Raw genomic sequence first — 24,833 nt, forward strand, 5'->3', positions numbered from 1 at the left:
CCCTACTCTTAGTCTGTTCGTCGGTGAGGGTCACTCAGTCATGCATAGGGGACGCATTGGGGTCAGTGTCAGGGAGAGGTAGCAGAGTGGCTGGGTTCAGAGTGGTGGATCGTTTCAATGTGATGTGGGGTGCAAGCAGAGTCAGTTCATAACCAGTCAGTCGTGCGCTAGTCAGGTGTTGAGTCTTGGTCTGGTTCAGGAGGGTGTCAACCGCATGGGGTACTAACACAGTGAGGGGGTTCGAGAGCACGATCCCCTCACTTTGTCGGATAGAGACAGCAGCGGCGGCTACTGCTCGAAGGCAGGCGGGCAAAGCTCTGGCTACAGGGTCAAGAGTGGCAGAGAAGTAGGCACAAGGGCGTTGTTTGGGACCTATGGACTGGGTTAGAACAGACAACGCGCATCCCTCCCTTTCATGGGTGAAGAGGGAAAAAGGTTTAGTGTAGTCTGGGGTTCCTAGGACTGGTGCTGAGCAAAGGGCATCTCGTAATTCTTTGAAGGAGGATTGGCATTCGGGTGTCCAGGGGAGGGGGAAGGGGACATCTTTAGCCAACAGGGAAAGCAGAGGTTTTACAATAAGACTGAAGTTTGGCAACCACTGTCGACAGAAGGAGGTGAGGCCTACCAGAGACCGCACTTGCTTCTGAGTTTTGGGAACAGGGGTTTCTAGGATGGTCTGAATTCGGTCAGGTGTAAGCTTCCTCCCATCTTTGGATAGGAGGTGTTCTAGGTATGTCACTTGGGGTTGGCAGAATTGCAACTTCTTCCTGGAGACCTTGTGACCGTTCTCCGCGAGGAAGTGGAGGAGGTGGATGGTCGCTGTGACTGCGAGTGGAGTGGTGTCGGCCGCCAAAAGGATGTCATCGACGTACTGTATTAACGCCACTCCATCTGGTAGTTGGACTGCATCTAGTTGTCTCTTGAGGGCTTGGCTATAAATGCTGGGGCTCTCAGTGTAGCCTTGGGGTGCCCTACAGAATCTGTATGAACAGGCTTTTAAAGTGAAGCCGAACAGGTAGCGGCTGTCTGGGTGGATGGGGATGGAAAAGAATGCGTTCTTGAGATCAATAACAGTAAAGGTGGTGGCAGTGGACGGAATCAGGGTGAGGATGGTGGTGATGTCCGAGACCACGGGGTACTGAGGTATGACTACTTTGTTAAGCTCTCGCAAGTCAACAATGAAGCGGTATGCTTTCTCATCTCCCTCGCCTTGCTTCTTTACAATGGGTAGGATAGGGCTGTTGCAAACATTACTGACTACTTCTTCTACGACTCCTGCATCGACCAGGGACTGGATGATTTCCACCAATGCCTTCTCGCCTTCGGGCGATATCCGATACTGTGGAAGCTTTGGGAGCACCGCGTCCGGTCGGACAGTTATGTGTACGGGGTCGATCACCATGCCTCCTACGTCCGAGTCGGTTTTTGCCCACAGGTGTGAGGGTAACGTGTCGAGTAGGGACAAGTCAGCATTGGTTATGGAGAACATACGTCGTGTGAGACAAGACCTGAACAGATCCGGGTTATCGTGCAGGATGACTCGCACTCCGTCTGGGGAACATCTGATGGTAGCTCGGAAATGTTTTAGCAAATCAAGTCCCATAATAGCATCGGGGGTGTTGGAGGAGAGCAGGAATGTCGTGTCAGTGGTGTTATCTTCTAAGTCAAAGGAGATTGGTGCTGACAAGGGGTTAGTGGAGGGCGTTCCATCAAAGCCTATTGAGGTTACGTGTGAGCCAGACAAGGGTGCCCTAAGAATCAATCGTTTAGATAACGCACTACGTGTCGCCCCAGTATCTACCAGAAATGGAGACTTTGTGCCCAAGACCTTAGCAGTGACGTAAGGACCTTGCTGGTCAACACGGAGTTCGACTGGATCGCTCCCTTGCCCCTGGCGGTCCTATGCAAAGTCCTGGGTGTTTTCGTAGTCGGACTGCTGGCACTGGTTCTGTCGGGGGCGATCAAAGGTGTTTGGTCTGCCTGTCCTGTTGTTGGTGGCATCGTTCGTGTACCCTCGTCCCTGTCCTCTACTTCTGGGGTCATATGCTATGTCTCTGGTGTCTCTATTTTTGTTCATTTCCAGAAGGACCGGGCACTGGGATTTCCAGTGTCCGAACCCTCTACAGAACGCACATTGGTTCCCGTCTAAGTCTCTTCGTCCAGTGTAGGGTGGAGGTGTATGGTCTCTAGAGGGTAGCTTTCTAGGGGCAGTTGGTTGGTAATTTCCTTTAGGGGGCTCCCTTCCTATGGTCACCCCTTGCAACTGTGCTATCATTACCCTCTCCTTCAGTTCCTTTTTCTTTCTCTCGGACGCTCTATCGTTCTCATTCTTTTGATGTTCGTAGTATTGGGCCATCTGGAGGATAGCTGCGGGTTTGGAGGCTGCCCAACTACTCTTGCTGGTCTGTAGCTTCTGGGAGACTTCTTGTGACAGACCCTTCACATAATTCTGGACAAAGAGGTGATGTCCGGTTGCAGTGGTCATGTCCTGGCCACTATAATCGGAAAACACTGTCTCGAATCGAGAGAAGTATTCAGACATATCCTCCTGGGGTTTCTGGCGACAAGCCGTCACTATTGACCAGTCTACCTTTCTTTCTGGGATTAGAGTCTTCAATTTCTGTACAATCTTGTCTGGGAGTTCCAATATGGCTTTTAGGGGTTTTTGTCCAGGTTCTCGCTGTTTATCTATGGTATCGAGTTGTACCCAGGTATATCCGAACGGCTCAGCGTGGTCGACTTTCCGGATTTGCTTCCACACATCAGCCGGCAGACATAACCCGAAGAACAAATCGATATCCGCTAAGGTCATTATGGTTGAACCTAAGGCCGTACCTAGTTCGGTGTAGAAGGCCGTCGGGTTCTTTCTTAAGTCGGGTAGGGTTTTTCTAAAGGTCAAGATGTCTTGTCGGTCCCATGGCTGGTAGACCCAGTTATATACAACCCTTCCCTTCGCATCTTGGTGGTTGATGTCGTCGTGTGTTCCCTGACCTCGTGGGGGGACCCAGTAGGGGGTGGCTTCTTTGATGGGCATCATGGTATCAGCCTTTCCTGCCTGGGGTTCAGTCACTATGGGGGTTTCTGCTTTGGTTGTCTGTCTGTGTTCTTTAAGATGCCGGAAGACTTCGAGTGTACGAGTGAAGAGGTCCGTCACATCGCCCTCTCCCTCCTCCCCAATGTCTACCTTCCTATACAAGGTCGTTAAGCCTTCGGGACCTCTATCTTGGTACCTATCCTCATAGGCATTCAGGGTGTGATAACAAAGTCGTACGACAAAGTGTCGTCTGCGGTTGTCGGCATACGAGTTATACATGTCTGTTACATATTCCTCACTTTCTTCTCGTTCTACTAGTGTCCTTACTACCTTATCGATTCCGGCTCGTTCATCCTTTGTTAGTCGATTCATTCTGGCGGAATCTTTCTTTCTCATCTCAGGGTCATCTAACGTTATTGCCAACGTTGTGTTCAGTACAAGAGGTTCGGCCGGCGCGGAGGCCGTGAGGGCCGAGGCCCTGGTACTGCTTTCACTTGCGTTTGGGGGTTGCGGGTGCTGTACTATAGGTTGAGAGGGAGCGTATGGAGGGGGCATGTAGATGATCGGGGGACCTAATAGCAATTCGTCATTCGCTCGTTGCTTGGAAGGTAACTCAGGGTAGAATGTAGAGGAGGTCCTAACAGGGCACTGGCCTGATGTTTCAGACTCTTGTTTTAGTTTAGCTTCTTTTCTCTCCTTTATCTCTTCCTCTAACTTTCTAGCGGCAAGGTGAGCTGCCTTTCGTAGTTATTTTTCTGCCTTTACTTCTTCTCTCTTTTTCCGTTGCGTTGCTTCTTTGCGCCACATGCCAATACTATCGAGCATAGTGGGCGTCGTTTTATTGCTACGTAGAGCTATTTCTAGCGTTTCTATTTTATGGTCATCAAAGGATCCCATCAGTGGCCACTGACTCTCGGGGTCCTTTTTTGTATATTTATGCCATAGCTTGCTATAAGCTACGGCGACTAGTCCATATTTAGTGAACATGTCCTTATTAGGGTTGCCTTCCAGTGGAGCCGGATGGTTCACCTCTAATAAGCGGTCCGGGCAGAACCAACTACCAATCAGTGGGGAGACGATAGGCATGACGGGTTACAACGGGGACAAAAGTCTGCACTACCTATCTTTTCACTGCTTGCAAAGACTAGACAGAATATCTCTATTCCACGTTACTTGCAAGCAGAGAATACCTCCAAAGAACCAATATCGAACAACTAGTGTTCGGACAATCAATCAATCAATGGTGAGAAAAGAGATAAGCACGACAGGTTACAATGGGGGACAAAAGTCCGCGTTACTTATCCTTCACTGTCTGCAAAGACTTAGGCAGAATATTTCTATTCTACGTTATTTGTAAACAGAGAATATCTCAAGAAGTACTATTCTTCAAAACAATCAGTATTCGGTCAATCAATCAGTGGGGAGGAAAATAGGCACGACAGATTACAATGGGGGACAAAAGTCCGCGTTACCTACCCTTCACTCTCTGCAAAGGGAGAGAGAGTATTTCTACTCTTCCCCGTTTGTAGGCAGCGAAGACCTCAAAAAGAGCAATCAATAAGCAATACTAGTATTTTCAATCAATCAATCAATCGTTTCGCAATTCGTCGTGTTACACGACCTTACCCGGACCGCATGGACAGTTTCCCGTCTTCCACCTCCAGCGCCCCGATCGTCCTCTACTCTCCGTGTTTGCCGCGGCACTCCTGATGGTTCCCAGTCAGGACCGTAGATCACTCGAGAGAGGTCTGCTCGGAACCAGTGAAGTTCGGATGATCGGCTGCCAGACGAGGGTCTATCAGGCAGGAGCTCTCCCGATCGCTGCAGTCGTTCACTCTGTCGTCGGGACCTCTCCCACTGGATCCACGTGTCGCTGATGGGCCCCACGCTTGGGACGCCAATTGTTAAATGGTACCGGCAGTTGCAGTCGATAACCTTTCAAGTATTGCCCGGCGGTAATCGCCTCTTATACCATTCGAAAATTAACCAACAAAGAGGCAGGCGCCGGAGACTGGAAGGCAGGAAACAAAGTTTTATTCCGTCGGAGTAGAACACATCAGATCAGACAGCAAGGTATCGTCACGAGGTGCTGGCTCTGCATCTCTGAGACCTGGTCTCTTATACACACGTTTATGACTTTATTGCAGGGTTATCATACATGGCACATTCTTGAGATCGCTTTGATACATGAAAGGATATCCTCGGAACCCCCGGCTCAGGTCCGCTCCCACACATAGTTACAGTAGAAGTCCCCACCCCACCCGCGGTAGGAGATGGCTATCACACAGCTGGACATTCCGCCAATTCCCGGGGGTGTGTGCAACCGGTCGGGTCTCAGGGGGTGGGAGCCTTGATCAACTGTAATCCCTTTGAAGTGAGGTGTTTCCCTTACAGTAGGGGCAATAAACTGCATCCGCAGGGCTAGGTGATGGCCTGGGATTGGCCCGGACAATCGGGCGCAGAGGAAGGTGGGTTATCAAAAGGGATGTGTGACCATGTAAGGGATGAAGGGATGTGTTGGTCAGGCACGGGATGTGGTTCCATGGCAGGGTCGCGCAGGAGGAGAGGGTTTATGGCCCATGCATGAGAGAGCGGGGGTGGTCAGCGCACGGGGGGATGTTTGCAGTGCCAGAGGGGCGCGCTGGCGGTCGGCAATGAGCGGGGAGAGAGACCAGGGTGCCTAAAATGGCTGCCGTGCGTTTTTCTGTGTTTGGCGCTGGGGAGAGACAAGATGGCGCAGATAATGTTCAGTTACGAGCTACATTTCCACAGTTATGGGCCCTCCATATGCCTATCAGGGACCAGTGCAATAATCAAATCGAATAGGCCAGGGCTAGTATGGCCGAGTTAGTATTCTGTAAGGGGGAATATGAACAGTCAAGGGTAGTATCTAAGACTGCATTAAAGTCACCTCCCAACAACCCGGGAACATGTGACCACTCCGACAGGTCCGCAGACAGCTGCTTCAAGACAGCCTCCTGTTCAGTGTTTGGTGTACACTACCCAAAACCACCAGCACCCCATCCAGCAACCCACGAACAAAGACATACCATCCCTGGGTATCAATTTAAGTGTCCTATGTCGCGAATAGCAAACCCGCCTTTAGCCAAATAGCCGCCGCATGGGCGCATCCCGAGTACTTTGTAGCAAACAGTTTGCCCCCTCCATTTCATGTGGAACTTAAAAGCTTTAAGAGCAGAGAAGTGAGTCTCATCTGTTGCTGAAATCTTTACAGTGTCTGCCTTTCAAGCACAGTTCTACCTTTAAGTCTGTAACCAGCTTCCAAAATATAGGCTATGCAAATATTCTAGTTAGCCAAGATCTAGTTCTAGATAGCCAAGCTGTTTCTTTTGATCTATACCAGGTCACAGCTTGCCCTCAGCATGCCAGCATTTGCTCAAAGCCCATAAAACAAGCATGGCCCCCCCCCAAAAACAGAGTTTTCTCACTGTTAGCAGTGGAATCTTATCCTGATTCCTGCTTGACACAATTTAGGAAGTTGCTCAAAACTTTTCAGTAACTAATTTTGATCGTTTTCCTCATGATTAGTGTTACAGTGTTACAGCGTGCACATTTTTCATGGTCAACTTGCACTCTGGATTGTAACCTCATGATAGCTGATGAGTTTTAATACTTAGGGGGTCATTTATACATTTGCAGATTGGGAAAACCTCCATAAATAGCCGGCTTCTTTAATTTGGCAGCCTTTCTGCTCTATTTAGAGCCTTAGGTTTATGAAGGTAGAACTTCAGCAGACTTTGCTATCAACCTAACATCCATGCCCCGCCAGGCCGTTAGGTTGTAGCAACGGTAATCCTGACCTATTTAGTGCCGTTACTATCGCTATATTTCCTTATTTGATACTGCCATGGGAGACAAGGCGGTCCCAGAAGGGAAACTGCTCATTTGTCCCACACACAGCTAGAAAACACCTTGCTCATCAGGGTCACTGTTTTTTGTTCTACAAGAATATACTGCAACTTTGGGAGTTTGTTCTTGAAAAACAAAACAATTTGTACCAACGTGTGGCTCGCTCATCAAAGCTTCCCTACTTTCAATTTAGAAGCCACAGCGGTGGCTCCGCAGAAGTCAGTGAGATCCCACCCTCTCTGTTGGAGATTTCTACGACTGGTTAAGGGACTTCCACCGGGAAGACAAAGGCGGCAACCTAAGGGTCTGAGGGACCACCCACCACAGTTAAAATAACTCCTTATTTTTGTAGTGGTTATTGAATTTTTGCTCCTATACTGACAAGAAGCCTTGTCCACACTGCTCTAAATAAAGGAAATAAGATTCCCTTCTCTCAAACATGGCTTTCTACTGTGTGATATGTGTGATATGTTAAACAAAAAATTGAAATGTATGCAACAATATATAAATAGTATACAGCCAAAAGTGTGGAATTCCTGACAACATGAATTAGAAAGGATTAACAAGAAAGGGCGCTATTATAGACATTGGTTTTAATCACCCCAACTATTTTTTTAGTGTCACCTGAGCAGGATTCAGCACTGTTTAAAATGCGCAAGTGCAATTATAGAAAGGTACCAATCATATACAGTTCAATCTAACACTGACCCAAAACAAACAGATTTGACAGAACTGCTAGGCTGTTACATGCAGAAGATGCTCTTGTGTCACGGCCCTCTTCTACCCAGCTAGGAAATGGTTTCAAACGTGCAAGCAAGGCAACTTTTGGCTCTGCTGCCTCCATCAAATTCAACAGGATCCTCAAATGTACACTTGACTAAAAAGGACAAAAGTCCCCTGAAACCAAATCACCTTTGAGCACAAACACAAAGGCCCTGATTATGGTGTCAGTGGGAGTTGCCTCCGACTGCCATAATCGCAGATTTGGGACCGGCCAACCTTGGGTCGGCAGTCCTGCTCACAGTATTACAATGCAACCATACATGGTTCAGTCGCATACTCCCATTTCTCTATGGGAGCTTGTGCTGCGGCTGTAAACCGGCTGTAGCACAAGTTCCCATAGAGAAATGAGAAATTCTGTTAATCCCTGCACTGCGCGGCCGGTACCTTAAAGTGCCTGCCACGCGGTGCATGGATTAACAGGGGGGAACCATAGTTAGGTACCCACTCGTCCCCCAACTAGAGGCTGCAGGGAGAAGGGGGCCCAGAGAGGGGCCCCAAAGTCGCTTTCCATGTTGGAAAGCCTGACATGGGTAGCGTGTCGGAAACCAAGCATCGTAATACTGACGGCAGAAATGCTGTCATATTGGGATTACGTGCTGGTTCCGACTGGCCAACAAGCTCCTTAAGGACATTGGAAGGCAGCCAGAATGCCCGGCTGGTTTCAATTCCGACTGCCTACATTGAAATTGGGTGGTTGGAATTGAAACCGTTGATGTCGGTAGGAAAGCCTCCAAACTGCGGTCAGAGGCTTTTCGACCGACATCAAAATCAGGCCCAAAGAATACAGCTGAAATTGAAGGTCCTGAGAAGTAAAGCAGGATTTTTTATGAAATATTTCCTGAAAATAATGCAAAATTGCATGACATTTCTTTAATGCTCCTGTCCATTTCTCACATGAAAATTGAATGCAAGGGCATACCTTGCGATCAAAAGCCACATGTGATGCAGGTGGGGACTTAGCTAATGGAGAATTGCATTATTGATTTCCCGTGAAGCATTGACCAATGGTTGGAATGCAGACGAAATTTCACACCAGTGAAATTCCGTAAAATCAGTATTGGCAAAATTTGCAACATTTCACGGGCATAACTACAATTTTGCCCAGGCCTACAGGTTACCCACTCATGGAAAAACAGCCCTTTTGGAAAATACCATAACCATGGCTGATAAACTCCAAAAAGAGATACTGTGCCTTTGAGTGCTCGGGATCCTTGTAACATTGTATTACATCATAGCAATGACTGCATGGATAAAAAAAACTTTGTAACATGGTATTACATCGCAGCAATGACTGCCAGGGATACAAAACTTTGTAACATGGTATTTCATCGCAGAAATGACTGCCAGGGATAAAAAAAAAAACTTTGTAGCATGGTATTACATCGCAGCAATGACTGCCAGGGATAAAAAAAACTTTGTAGCATGCCATTATATCGCAGCAATGACTGCCAGTGATAATAAAAAACTTTGTAGCATGGTATTACATCGCAGCAATGACTGCCAGGTATAAAAAACTTTGCAACATGGTATTACATAGCAGCAATGACTGCCAAGGATAAAAATCTTTGTTACATGGTATCACATTGCAGCAATGGCTGCCAAGGATAAAAAACGTCGGAACATGGTATTACAGCGCATCAATGACTGCCAGGGATAAAATCACTTTGCAACATGGTATTACATTGCAGCAATGGCTGCCAGGGATAAAGAAAACTTTGTAGCACGGTATTACATCGCAGCAAGGACTGCCAGGGATAAAATAAACTTTGCAACATGGTATTTCATTGCAGAAATGACTGCCAGGTATAAAAAACTTTGTAAACAGGTGATGTCAGAAGTCAATTTGATCCTGAAGAACACCGATTGGAAAGAAAGGGAAGGATTATCTCTTTCTTGAGTCCCCTCACTCACCAGGGTTTCCCCACGGTGACATGATCATCATAGGGGTCCTCCCAGTCCTCTACGGACTGAGGCGTGCTACAACTTGCGAAGTTACGTAGGAGCACTAAAAAAATGAAGTATGTGTAGTGTAAGTGAGAATGTGGTGGAGTGGGATAATTAAAATAATCAGCTAGTGGGCCAAGAATAAACTTTATTAGTGCTCTAAGCTGAAAAGATTAAAAACGGGGTAATATGCCAGAGAACCCTAACTATAATGGAAAGGTGTGCCTAGCATATGATCTGGTCAACTAGTTTCGAACTTCCCCAGCTCTTCTTTAGGACTACACTGGGACCAGCCCAGTGTCGAGAAACTTGCCACTCCTAGTTAACCTAAATAAGGTGCAATAAGTGTGATGCCGCAACTATAAGGCATGCGTTTTAAAATACATACGTAATGTACATCAGCAAATAGTCTGTAGGATATAAAACAAAAGTTAATAAGGAAAAATATCTGATAATAAGTACTGTAGTCAATGTTAATTGTGAGCACACTACACCCAAGTGTTCACACACTTTTCTTTCTGATGTGCCGCTTCGTGATTTAAAATGAAGAGAAATATAATTATTCACTCCATGCCGGCGTTGTGCTGAAAATAGTGAATCGAAATTCTGACATGTCTGACATAACATACACACAAACATATAATAAACAAAGAAGAACACATTACATACTTAGTACAAAGCAACAATGTGCTTCATGGTCAACAGAGGGGGTGTGGCGATCTCGTACATCTAGGAGAGGATAGTAATTGAGATCGTTAGGGTAATGGCGTGCTCCGTAGTGAAGCTTCGTCCTACGGGGAGGAGAGATGAAAGAAATGATCACCTCGTAGCTTGAGGGTATGGAGATCTAACCCCTCAGGAAACACTTACTTGTACGTCGAACACCACATTCTTTGATACCTAATTGGAACCAAACCTCACGGACCGCATTCTGGCGTGTCCTCGCAGCAGAGCTGTTTATCAACGAGTGAGCCTGCAAAAGAAAGCGAGAAAGGCTCCTGTGCCGGTAAGCGAGTGGAGCCGCCATCTTGGATAGGGATGGGGAACGAAGTAAAAAAAATAAAAAAATATATATTGGAATCGAATAAAGGTAGACTGGTGGAGACTGATGTTGGTAATACGCAATAGCCCTACGTGGATAGCATCTGTAGTCTCAAATGGCCCAGAAAAAGGAAGGTAGTGATGAGGGCGAAATATTCGTTACCAGGGCGTTTCCTTACAATGTTTTGTTTATAAGGAAATAATTTTCACAAAACTTTATTATTCAAAGGTCTGACAGTTAAGCGTCGGTGACCAGTCAAACAGGTAATCAATGGTAGTGAGGTTTTTCTAATTACTAGGCGAATCCGTAGGTGAGAAAAGAAAGTTAATTGACATAATTTCACAGGGCACAATATGTTCAATGGGTAGATGTACGCGGCTTATTAACCAACTTCACCAGAAAAGAAGGATATTCAAGAGAACTGGCTCCAGGGTATATCATCATTAAGACCCTTGTTGTCTGAACGTAGCTTGAAAACCCAGCGTTGTTCTTTTTCATGTAGTTGTTTTTCCATGTTAGGGTGATTGTTGACATGCTCCAAAATGACCCAATTGAAGTCGTTTGGTGTGTGTCGTTTTTCCAGAAAATGAGTTGTCATCTTGGTATTGTCGCGTTTGCACCTAAAATTACTTCGGTGTTCGATCATTCGGGTGTTTACCTTCCTTGTGGTCATCCCTACATAATCGAAATTGCAAACGCAGGTGATCAGGTAAACCACCCCTGTTGTATTGCAGTTAGTGAAAGACCGAAGGTTCCATGTCATTCCATTATTGCAGGTCACTGTCTTGGTCACCTTGGTGAGGTGACATACACTACAGTTGCCACATGGGAAGTGGCCCTCAGGTAGGGGATGGAGCAGACGTTGGGGGCCTATAGTTTTCGTCAAGGTGGGACGGGTGTGGACAAGAAAGTCCCTCAAATTTTTAGCTTTGCGATGGCTGAACATAGGTTTCTGTAGGTCCAACCCTCCACTATTCAGGATGCGCCAGTGTTTCTTGATTATTTTACTAACCAAGTTGGATGCAATATTATACGTGGTAATGCAAATTTGTTTTCGTGGCTCATTTTGTGTGGCCACAGGTTTATCTTCCAAAAGCGCCTCCCTGTTGTTGTTTAAAGCTCTTTTTCTGGCTCTGGACACAAGATGCTGTGGGTATTGACGTCGTATCAGTTTTTCTGATAGTTCTTTGGCTTGGGTGTTATAATCTTGCCGTGTCGTACAATTCCGTCTGAGGCGCAGAAATTGGCCAAACGGAAGGTTGTCTTTTAGGCTGCGGGGATGGAAACTATCGTATACCAGTAGGCAATTCCTTGCTGTTGGCTTGAAATGTGTAGTACTGATGAGATGTCCGTCATGTGCTGATATGTTAAGGTCTAAGAAGACCATACTGGATCTGCTCATCGTAAAAGTGAATTTCAGGAAGGGATCTTGTTGGTTGAGCCAGATTAGGAAAATTTCAGCCTCTCGTTCATTCCCTTCCCAGATCAACAACACATCGTCTATGTACCTTTTCCATAGTTTTATATGTTTGATGTGTGGGTTGTGATGGTGGAGAATGTTCTGCTTCTCCAAATGGTGTACATATAACCCTGCCACACTCGGCGCAAAAGTGCTTCCCATACTGGTACCGTGGGTTTGTTTCAAGCCAACAGCAAGGATTTGCCTACTGGTATACGATAGTTTCCATCCCCGCAGCCTAAAAGATAACCTTCCGTTTGGCCAATTTCTGCGCCTCAGACGGAATTGTACGACACGGCAAGATTATAACACCCAAGCCAAAGAACTATCAGAAAAACTGATACGACGTCAATACCCACAGCATCTCGTGTCCAGAGCCAGAAAAAGAGCTTTAAACAACAACAGGGAGGCGCTTTTGGAAGATAAACCTGTGGCCACACAAAATGAGCCACGAAAACAAATTTGCATTACCACGTATAATATTGCATCCAACTTGGTTAGTAAAATAATCAAGAAACACTGGCGCATCCTGAATAGTGGAGGGTTGGACCTACAGAAACCTATGTTCAGCCATCGCAAAGCTAAAAATTTGAGGGACTTTCTTGTCCACACCCGTCCCACCTTGACGAAAACTATAGGCCCCCAACGTCTGCTCCATCCCCTACCTGAGGGCCACTTCCCATGTGGCAACTGTAGTGTATGTCACCTCACCAAGGTGACCAAGACAGTGACCTGCAATAATGGAATGACATGGAACCTTCGGTCTTTCACTAACTGCAATACAACAGGGGTGGTTTACCTGATCACCTGCGTTTGCAATTTCCATTACGTAGGGATGACCACAAGGAAGGTAAACACCCGAATGATCGAACACCGAAGTAATTTTAGGTGCAAACGCGACAATACCAAGATGACAACTCATTTTCTGGAAAAACGACACACACCAAACGACTTCAATTGGGTCATTTTGGAGCATGTCAACAATCACCCTAACATGGAAAAACAACTACATGAAAAAGAACAACGCTGGGTTTTCAAGCTACGTTCAGACAACAAGGGTCTTAATGATGATATACCCTGGAGCCAGTTCTCTTGAATATCCCTCTTTCTGGTGAAGTTGGTTAATAAGCCGCGTACATCTACCCATTGAACATATTGTGCCCTGTGAAATTATGTCAATTAACTTTCTTTTCTCACCTACGGATTCGCCTAGTAATTAGAAAAACCTCACTACCATTGATTACCTGTTTGACTGGTCACCGACGCTTAACTGTCAGACCTTTGAATAATAAAGTTTTGTGAAAATTTATTTCCTTATAAACAAAACATTGTAAGGAAACGCCCTGGTAACGAATATTTCGCCCTCATCACTACCTTCCTTTTTCTGGGCCATTTGAGACTACAGATGCTATCCACGTAGGGCTATTGCGTATTACCAACATCAGTCTCCACCAGTCTACCTTTATTCGATTCCAATATATATTTTTTTATTTTTTTTACTTCGTTCCCCATCCCTATCCAAGATGGCGGCTCCACTCGCGTACCGGCGCAGGAGCCTTTCTCGCTTTCTTTTGCAGGCTCACTCGTTGATAAACAGCTCTGCTGCGAGGACACGCCAGAATGCGGTCCGTGAGGTTTGGTTCCAATTAGGTATCAAAGAATGTGGTGCTCGACGTACAAGTAAGTGTTTCCTGAGGGGTTAGATCTCCATACCCTCACGCTACGAGGTGATCATTTCTTTCATCTCTCCTCCCCGTAGGGCAAACCTTCACTACGGAGCACGCCATTACCCTAACGATCTCAATTACTATCCTCTCCTAGATGTACGAGATCGCCACACCCCCTCCGTTGACAATGAAGCACATTGTTGCTTTGTACTAAGTATGTAATGTCTTCTTCTTTGTTTATTGTATGTTTGTGTGTATGTTATGTCAGACATGTCAGAATTTCGATTCACTATTTTCAGCACAACGCCGGCATGGAGTGAATAATTATATTTCTCTTCATTTTAAATCACGAAGCGGCACATCAGAAAGAAAAGTGTGCGAACACTTGGGTGTAGTGTGCTCACAATTAACATTGACTACAGTACTTATTATCAGATATTTTTCCTTATTAACTTTTGTTTTATATCCTACAGACTATTTGCTGATGTACATTACGTATGTATTTTAAAACGCATGCCTTATAGTTGCGGCATCACACTTATTGCACCTTATTCAGGTTAACTAGGAGTGGCAAGTTTCTCGACACTGGGCTGGTCCCAGTGTAGTCCTGAAGAAGAGCTGGGGAAGCTCGAAACTAGTTGACCAGATCATATGCTAGGCACACCTTTCCATTATAGTTAGGGTTCTCTGGCATATCACCCCGTTTTTAATCTTTTCAGCTTAGAGCACTAATAAAGTTTATTCTTGGCCCACTAGCTGATTATTTTAATTATCCCACTCCACCACATTCTCATTTACACTACACATACTTCATTTTTTTAGTGCTCCTACGTAACTTCGCAAGTTGTAGCATGCCTCAGTCCGTAGAGGACTGGGAGGACCCCTATGATGAAGCATGTCACCGTGGGGAAACCCTGGTGAGTGAGGGGACTCAAGAAAGAGATAATCCTTCCCTTTCTTTCCAATCGGTGTTCTTCAGGATCAAATTGACTTCTGACACCACCTGTTTACCCTGGTTAGGTTCTTGTTTACTTGACTTGTTCAGGTAGTTGTTTTTTGAGATAAGTATTAGTGGAGGGTGAACCTAACCTATAACCTCTACTTCCCCCCGTTTTTTGGTAATCATAAAAAACTTTGTAACATGGTATTACAGCGCATCAATGACTGCCAGGGATAAAAAAAAAACTCGTAGCATGGTATTACATAGCAGCAATGACTGCCAGGGATAAAAAACCTTGTAGCATGGTATTACATAGTAGCATTGACTGCCAGGGATAAAAAACCTTGTAGCATGGTATTACACAGCAGCATTGACTGCCAGGGATAATAAACTTCGTAGCATGGTATTACATCGTAGCAATGACTGTCAGGGAAAACACACTTTGTAGCATGGTATTACATCACATTCAGGGCCGGATTGGCCGTAGGGGCACTGGGCAATCTCCCGGACGGGTGGGGGCCGGTTTTGGGCCCCTGGCGGCCGTTTTTGTTACTGAGCCGTTTTCGCAAAATCGGCCCTGTAACAAAATCGGCCGAATGGGGGGGGGAGGGGCTCTGGGGTCGGTCGGCCGCGCACTTTGCCAGGGCCGGCCCTGATCGAATTGCATCGCAGCAATGTTTGCCACGTGACGTAACACCAATGGACACCGCGAAGATTACTGTCTAGATTAGGAGGCCTCTGAGCGAGGCACAGAGGAAATTTGCCCGTAAATGACAGAAACCTAGAACGAGAGATCATAGAACAGAGTGACATGGAGGCTGGAATTTATCATAGCATGTCTCCAGTCGAGATGATTAAAAACCAACACTTACTAGCTGCACAAACCGTGTTACTAAATCATCTTTGCAACATATAATTTTCCAATTATACACACATCACTATAATTAATGATCGAAGGAACAGAATAAATGATTCACCGTGAAAAAAAACATGGTTACAGTGAGAAGAAACAATTACAGAGCTAACAATTACTTGGTTTAATGTTTTTGTAATTATGCCTGACATCCCACTTTGAAAAAGATGTATTTATTTTTTCTATTTTTCGCCATTTCCTTATTTTCTTGCAATTAACCATGCTTTAAACAATCAGTCGGTAAAAACACAAAGAGCAGGTGTTAGCTAACTGTACAACGAAGTCTTTAAGACGTATGGCAAACGTCAGAAATACTGTTTACATGTGTCCTTGCAAAATCATAATCGAATGCCTTGTACTTGTTAGAAAATCTACGGTTCTGCTTGATTGCTTGGCATGAACATGCAGAAAGAGTCATTGCTCCCTGGAAGAAGATGTCCCTTTATGGAAAACATACGAGTTGTTTTCCATTCTATTTAACAAAATTACGTTTTGCAGAGCTAAAATCACCGGTTTTTTAAATTAATGCCTGCTGTTTTCTCAACTCAATATTTCAGGATTCTGGACAGCGAGAACTGCAATTGGGTGAAATGGAATGGCCCACAGGTCACAAGATGCTGAAGTTTGACCCATAGACCTTTTAATGCATAGACAAAATGGACAATGGCCAGAGCCCCCACCTTCCAATGGGCCTCCTTGGAAAGTAAAGTTTCTCCTTATCTCACATCTGTCTATTTCTCCATCTCAGCATGTGATATATTATTCAATGTTGTCTGTCATCATGGGGCTTGAATTAGAAGAAAAAGCAGTTTCAGACAGGGGGCCCCTAAAGTATGCCTTGCCCGGTCCCCCAGGTTTGACCTTTGGCTTAGAGACCTAAAGGGCGACCTCCCAGGAAGCAGGGTGGCCTGGCTTAGTGGGACCAGTAGTGGCTTTTACTTCTGGAGGTGACATAGGGAGAATCATATCAATCAATCATTCAGGATATGTAGAGCAGGCTGCTTCAACTGTGAGGGTCTTGAGGCACTGTCGAATGGGGCTGCCTGTTCTCCTATTGGTTGGACATCATAAGAAGTATGGCTGGGAGTGGAAGAGCCTGACTTTCTATATTTGCCTTCATTGTGTTCTGGGGCAGAGAGAGTGGGAACAATGCATTCATTTATTGTGAATTTATAATGCTCTGCATGCCGCTGGGAGGCAGCATCAGAGTGCTACTGGAAAGATGAGGGGGATGGAGCAAGCGGAGGTATAAGGAGATGGAAGAAAGGAAAGGCAGCATTGGCGGCATACAGGAAGACTTAGTGCCTAAGGTTGATGGTCTTCAAATAGGCACTGTTCATGTTTATAAATGTATCAGTGTAGAAGGAGAAGACAAAATCTTGCCACTGGGATGCGGGCAAAGAATGCCCCAAAATGTTCCTCTTAGTAGCAAAAATAGGATGGCTAACGGGTATCCATTCAAAGCATATTAAGGTGCTCCAGTGATTCTGTTCACCCATAGAATATCTGCTCAACCATAAGGGTTCCACCTCAAAACAACCTCAGTTTTATGGTTCAAATCTATCTATTTACTTTTAACGGATTATATATACATTCACCTTTATCCATTGGTCGGTGAGGGCTAAATCGAAGACAGCTTAGAGTGGAGTGTTGGTGCATTGGGTAAGGAAATCAAGAAGGGGGAGCCTGGGAATAGGGGAGTAACCAGAAAATACTATGAAAGTGAGATTAAGGCAGTCCATGGTGTTGGGCTCACTCAAACTCAGACTTTAGGGCAAGTGGAACCGGCTTCTTTTGAGAGACTTGTAGTGGGAGCATTGTTCCTAGAAAGTCTCAGCACTGGAAAATAGATGGGGCAATTGAAGTCTTTAAATTCTTGCGATAGGAATGTAACCATGGTCCCTACATTTTATCATATACAGGTTGCTTGTTCTCTAGTGAGGCCATGATATTCTACATTCCTACGTGGTCCCATAGCCTGTGCCACCACTCTGTATAGTTTGGGGTTTTCTCAGTGCCCCATAAAACCATTGTTTGGTAGCACATACTGCAAGCACAGTCACTTTTCTACTAAGTGAGCGTAGTGGAAGGGTCTGTTCAATTGGAAACACAAGCGGTATTTAGCTAGGAATGCGTTGGATGTCTGTGGTGAAGTTTTGTTAATATCCTTTAATAATGCTTCCCAGTATTGAGTAAGTTTGGTACATTACTACAAAAGATGGATCAGTGTGTGCAATGACACCAGCATACCCCGGAGGGGGGTGCTTCCACTTTGTCACCCTTGCATGAGTGTTATACCAGTTGTGAGTTAAGTTAAACCCTTGGAGACACCAATTCTATTCCAGGTTTCCAATGTGGCTGAAGTGACTGGAGATGAGTCGGCACCACTTTCTTTTTTAGGGAGCCACGTTACTTTCCGTATTTGTTTCCATGCAATTATTTGATCAATAAAAGCACCAATGTTTCTTAGATAGGGGTCTGCATCACTCCAGCAGATATCTCAAGTTGGCGGCTAGGTAGTAGTTAGAAGGATTGGGTATGTCTAAGCCCCCATCTGCCACTGGTACCTATGCCTACTGTCTTGCCATTCTAGGCTTCTTACCACCCAAATGAAGGCTTGAGTTACTCACCCTAGTTTACATAAAAGCTGTGGGGGAGGCTGAAGGAGGAGTTTCTGGATCGTATATAGAATGTTGGTGAATGTTAGACCTCGCATCCTTGGTGTGGTTTTCCCTAACGTTTTGTCTTCAGACCTCCTGTTTTGCTGACTTGCTGACCGTAGGATTCTGCACACTTTATCACTGCTAAAGTGCATGTGCAGTTTCCCTAAAATGAGGTAGCCTTGGCGAGTCCACAATTGGCATATTTCATTTACGTATAAGTCCCCTTTAAAGTGCACCCAACCTGCAGCCCTGAATGTGTCACCCACTTAAGTAGCCCTTTAAACATATCTCAGGCCTGCTATTGCAGAGCCTGTGTGTGCAGTTTCGAACTGCCATGTCGACCTGGCAAGTTAAACCTCTTGCCAGGCCCAAAACCTTCCTTTTTAATACATATAAGTCACCCCTAAGGTAGGCCCTGAACAGCCCAAGTGCAGCGTGCTGTGTGTTTAAAAAAGTAGGACATATACTGTTAAGTTTTATATGTCCTAGTAGTGAAAAACACTTACTTAAGTTTTTCACTACTGTAAGGCCTATATCTCTCGTAGGATAAAATTGTGATTACCATATTACATTTTACAAGTGTAGTTTCCTATTGGGAAGAGATAAGATCCCCCAAGTTTGGTGTCTCTGGAATCACAATTTAAAGTCACAGGTTATGATGAAGTCAGATTTTAAATTGCAATTATGAAAATGTCAGTTTTGGAAAGTTGTAATTTTCTTGCTTTAGCCATTTGGTTCCTGCAGCCTGTCTCTGATCACGTCTTGGGTGGGTGACAATTGGGCTTTGCTTATTCTCTCTAGGCAGCCACACACAATGGGAGCTTAGTTGTGACTTGATGGACCATCCTGGCAGGATGCGAGGGAGGAGCAGGGCACAGCCTCACTTACACCTAAATAGGCTGTGTCCTGTCCCTACACAAAGGTCTGCTACCCCTCTGTAGTGAGTCTTGATCTAGGGCAGGAAGGGAGGGCATATGTGCACTTCAACAGCATCTCTTTGAAGTCTTCCTACTTCAAAGGCACCACTGGTTATTAGAACAGGACCGCAGACACTACCACTTCAGTACTCTTCTGTACCTGTGGATAGTCTTCCAGGAAGAAGGACAGCTGAGCTGCTGAAAGCACTGCCACTCTACTGGAGTGCTACTCTGAAGGAGCTGCGGACTTGCTGTGCTGACCTGCTGCCATCTTGCCTGGGAGAAGAACTGGACCTGTAACCCATCCATGAACTCAGGACCTCAGAGTGACTCAAAGGGCTAGTCTGCTGGCCTCCTGTCCTGGCCCTCAGGCACATAACAGGCTCCCCAGCTCCTGGATCCATCTTCAATTAGCTCCTGACCCTAAGAGACGCCTCTCAGGTACTGGTCCCTTGGTGTGGCTCTTGAGCCCTTTAAGTCAAGCTTTTGGGCTTTTCACGACCCGAACCCACATCGCTCACACAAAGAATCAGCGCGAGCCACCGCAAGTTTTTCTCTTCACACATCAAGCATTCTTTGCCAGCGTAGATTGACAACAAAAGGCACGAGCCCACCCATCTGCGACACCGGCCTGCTGTTCGTGCCACGCAGACCATCGTCAGCAATGCTCCCAGTGAACTTCTTCCCCGTGAAAGGGATTCTTGGCACAACACTTGAGAAAGTAAACCTTCAGCGGGACTAATATGAGGCTATATCTGACCCGCTCTCCATCACGGTCAGCTTGAACTTTTGGATTTGACCTGGTCTAGTGTGACCAGAAATCCCTGGTAGGTGCTTTATGCTTTTAAGCACTATATTGCAGTTTAATCTTTAAAAATTCATAACTCCAGTTCTACTGATTGGATTCTTGTCATTTTGGTCATGTTTTGTACATTACATTAAGCTCCGTTTGCCTAACCTGGTGTGGGATCTTTTGTGTGGTGTTTTTACTGTTGCTTTTACTGTTTGAAGTGTTGCACGAATACTTTACACACTGCCTTCAAGTTAAACCTGACTGCTCTGTGCCAAGCTACCAGAGGGTGAGCACAAGTACATTTTGGATTTGCCGGTGCCTTAACATGACTAGGATAGTGGTTACTGCTTGGCTAGGGATCCCACCCCAGTCATCCAGGAACCCAATTTCTAACAGTGAGTATGGTCATATTAACTGCTGTGAATCAATCCACCCTACAATAGTTCCCCAGTGTGCATGGACTGTAAGTCTGTGTGTATGGTAGAGGCAAGATCATTGTAGTAATGTTTTAATGTATACTCTGTCCTAAGGCCTAGGTAACGACCCCAGTTGCGTGCCCAGGGGAGAGGGAAGATGTTTTCCAATGAAGAGGTGTCACCCTGCAGGATAGATAGGCTGGGAATTTGTGACTTTTGTATATTGATCGTGAAGCCTGAGACTCCACCAAAGTCTTCAAGTTCCCGAAGTAGCCCTGGGAGTGAGTCATATGGGATGGAAAGGGCAACCAGGACATAGTCAGCATAAAGAGGCAATTTCTGTTTACTGTGCCCTATAGTAATTCCAGTGATTGAGGATTCTCATCTAATCCTCTCAGCAAGAGGCTCCATACACCAGGCGAAGAGGAATGGGCATATGGGGCATCCATGTCTTGTAACCCTGGCTACCTTAAAGCCCTGTGAGGTAAAGTCATTGACCCCCACCCTAGCCCTCCGTCATGCATAATCACACCACACCCGTTTCTTAAACTGAGAGCCGAAGCTGTCTTTATCAAGAGTCTTGTGTAGGAATGGTCAGTTGACATGGTTGAATGCTTTTTTTGTGCCAATCGATAAAATGAGTGCTAGGTATTGGGCTGTAGAACCCTTGCTTATTGTATGTAATATGCACTTTTTTGTTGTGTCTACAGCTTCTCTCTGAGATGAACCCTGCCTTGTCTGTGTTGACAAGATCTTGCATGTATGGGTTGAGGTGCCTAGCAAGTATTCTCATGAAAAGTTTAACGTATAATTTTAAAAGGGAAATTGGTCTATTCGAGGAACAGAAGGTGGGATTCTTCCTGGGTTTGGGGATCATTGAAATCACTGCCTCATTCACGGTGTCAGTGAGTGTTCCATACACCTCAAAAGAATAGTAGAGGCAGGCAAAGGGGAATGTCAGGAAGGGACAGAAGGTTGTATAGAGGGCCAGACTAAACCCATCTAACTCTGGGGCAGTGCTTTATTGGAGTTTGGCAATATGTGCAATTACCTCCTCCACACAGATATCCTGTTCTAGTGGGATTCCTTCCTGGGTTGAAGTCTGAGCAGTGGAGAGGTATAAATATGCGTGCTCTAGGTTTGTCCCCTCTTCCATGTATAGATCTGCGAGAAGTGTTCAAAAGCCTGTGTTATATCCCCATCTATTTGGGCCTCCTCACTCCCGGAGGACGATAGGGGCAATCCTGATCTTGTTAATCTTAGCACATAGTTTACAAACTAGTAACCATCCTGCCTTATTGTTCCCTGTTTAGTATGTTTGTTTGGTGCAGAGAAGAGCATTTTTCACTCTATCAACGTCCAAGGTTTTGAGTTGTTTCTTAGCTAGTATCAATTGCGCCCATACTTTGCGTGCACAACTACACTTGTGGGCCACCTCTAGGCTAAGCACCTGTGCCTCTAGCTCAGCTCTGTTCCCCTTTCTGCTTTTATATCAAGCAGAGATACCCATAAATGCACCTCTGATTACTGTCTTAAGTATTTTCTGGGGGGTCAGGGGTGTCATTCATTGCATGTAGTGTTGAAACCTCTCTTTGATCTCTGTCTAGGTGAAGACGTATCTCATTAGGTTATCATTAAGCCTCCAGCGATAACTGCTGGGTGGGACCCAAGGGGTTTTAAAAGTAAGCTGGGTGGGAGAGTGGTCTGATAGTGCCAAAACTACAATTTCACCCTGGGTGGAGATTGCTAAAATTTGTGAGGAGGCTAGATGGCGATCCAGCCTCGGGTATGTCTGATGAGAGGCCAAAAAAAAAAGCATAATCTCTAATTAAAGGGCTCATGAATCACCAGACATCTGACAGTCCTACACCAGAGAACCACCTTAGTCCATATTATTTATTATTATTATTTATTTCATTTCTAAAGCGCTACAGCTACCCAACAAAGGGTTTCCCGGCGCTGATGATTCCGTGCATTGAGAAAATCAGGATTTTTAGATGTTAAACAGCCAGGTTTTTAAGGCTTTCCTGAATTTCAGGTGATTCGTTTCCTGCCTACATGCCAACATTTTAGAACGGGAAAGTGGGAGATTGGATTTCTCCCATTGACTTCTATTGAAGCAGAGGCAATTTCAGGCAGGAGACAATCAAAATAAAGTCGTTTTAGCTTCAGAAAACTGGGAGTCTCTCTCTTGAACCGAGTCCATTAATATGTATGTCAGTCCCTCCCTAGAGAGTGGCCCAGTTAGGTCCACTTTCTGAGCTAGTCTGTCTAATATTGGTTCAGGGACAAAATTGAAGTCCCCATCAGAATGTCACCATCTGGGGAGGTCACCACCAGAGAGATGGTGTTACGCACAAATTAATTTCGCAGTTCATTTGGCGCATATAGGGTGGACATGGTCATTGTGCTATCATTTTGAGAAAGTTGCAGGGATAAGAGTTTCCCGGGTATTTCCGGCAATGGTATTGAGCACCTGCCCTTTAAATGTATTGGCCATAAGCATGGTCACTCCTGCTTTTTGCTAGGTCTTGGAGAGAAATTCTGTCTCATGAAGGATTAGGATCACATCTGCCCTTAATTCTTCTTAAGAAGGTGGGTCTCCTGTAGGAAACATATCTTGCCTCTGAGTGCAGAAACATTGACAATACAGCTGGGCACTTGGCAGGGGCATTCAGGGCCCTTACGGTCAGGCTCAGCACTTTAATCAAGGTGCAGCAACATGTGCAATGTGTTGTACAAATGCAGCCCACTCTGGAGAGTGCAACTGTGTTAAGTGTAAGCCTTTAATGAGAACAATGCCTATCTTGGGGTATGCTGGGGTCCCCTGTGGTGGGAGGTGTACTAAACTGTGGGTGAAACAACCATGTGAACTGCTGTCTCTTTGGGAGCATACCATGTAAAGGCATGGTCTTTGTAGGAGTGGACATATCCATAATGGATACACAAACTGAGTGAATCTTCCTAGCTATCCCGACTCAGATGTATGAGGTGCTGGGTTGGGGCTGTCCCATAATAGAGCCTCTTTCTATAAGAATGTCTGGACAAGAAGGGTGTCTCTTTAGGGGAGTCTCTTGTTTATTTTTTTATCATTTTTAAGTTCAATAAGATTTTATTAAGGAATGAAAAGAGAAGAATCAATACATAATGTCAGCTATAAAGGGGGGGAGGGGAGGGAGAGGAAGAGAGAGGGGGAGGGAGGGAAGGATAACAAATGCAAAATGTAAAAGGTAAGAAAATTACAATAGAGCAATAATCATGGGCAATAGAGAAGGAAACATAAAAGGCATAACCGTTATAAGTTAAACAGCAAGTCGTTAAAAGAATAAAAACAGAACAATATGCTAGTGAATCTTGAATGTGTAAAGGGTATCATGGAGGTTTAGGAACTTCTTGTTGAACAGGCATTGGATGGAAAGAACGGGCAGCACAGTTATTTAAATACAGCGTAATGGGAATCCATAGATCTGCACGTTTAGCTGCTAATTGAACAGGGAAAACAAAGGCAGTATCAAGTCTATGGTTATGACAAACATTATACCACCATGCTTTGAGGGAAACATTAGATGTATTTTTCCAATTAACAGTAATTTGTTGAAAAGCTACAGCCAATAATAAATCAACAATGCGAACATTCATGTCTACATTATCCCAGCTAGAAGATAAGCTTCCTAAGAAGAGGTGAGAGAGAGAAAAAGGAATACAAGTATGGAAAATAACATTAATTTGAGCCCACACCTGTAACCAAAAGTCATGCACATGTTTACAAAGGAATAGCATGTGGAGTAAGGTAGCATTAGGGGTATCACACGACCAACATAAATCTGGGGTATTTGGGAAGCGCTTATTTAGTGTAGAAGGCGTGAGAAGTAATCTGTTATAAATAAAAAATAAGGATTGTGTCAGGGAAGCCGCTCTGGAGGTTTTGCGGAGTTTTGCCCAAATCTTATCCCATATAGATATCGGCCAGTTTATTCCGAGATCCGATTCCCATTGATGTTCTATCTTGGATTTGGATCTGGGCAGCTCATGCGTGTGGATGTATTTATAAATAAGAGATGCCTTGGGGGTGCTACGTAGGAGAGAGTGGAGCTGAGAGCTAGGAGCGCGTGAGACAAGGGGAGGCGAAGAGTTCGATATCTGCTCATAAGTCTCGAGAATAGCAGCTTTAAGTAAAAGATACTTGGGGAAACATGATGAGGGTAAACCAAAAGAAGAACAAATATCGGAAAAAGGGTCAGAGGAGGAGCCTAGCGCGCAACCAAGATGGCCGCGTAGGTGCGAGGCTCCCGAGGACCTCCGTGACCTCCTACATAAATCCTGACAATATCCTGTCCTAGATGAGGGGACTGTGTTGGTGAGCCCGAGCTGAGGTGTCACCCGTTTTCCGCT

The sequence above is a fragment of the Triturus cristatus genome, chromosome 6, assembly GCF_964204655.1.
Source record: "Triturus cristatus chromosome 6, aTriCri1.1, whole genome shotgun sequence".
Classification (NCBI taxonomy): Eukaryota; Metazoa; Chordata; class Amphibia; order Caudata; family Salamandridae; genus Triturus; species Triturus cristatus.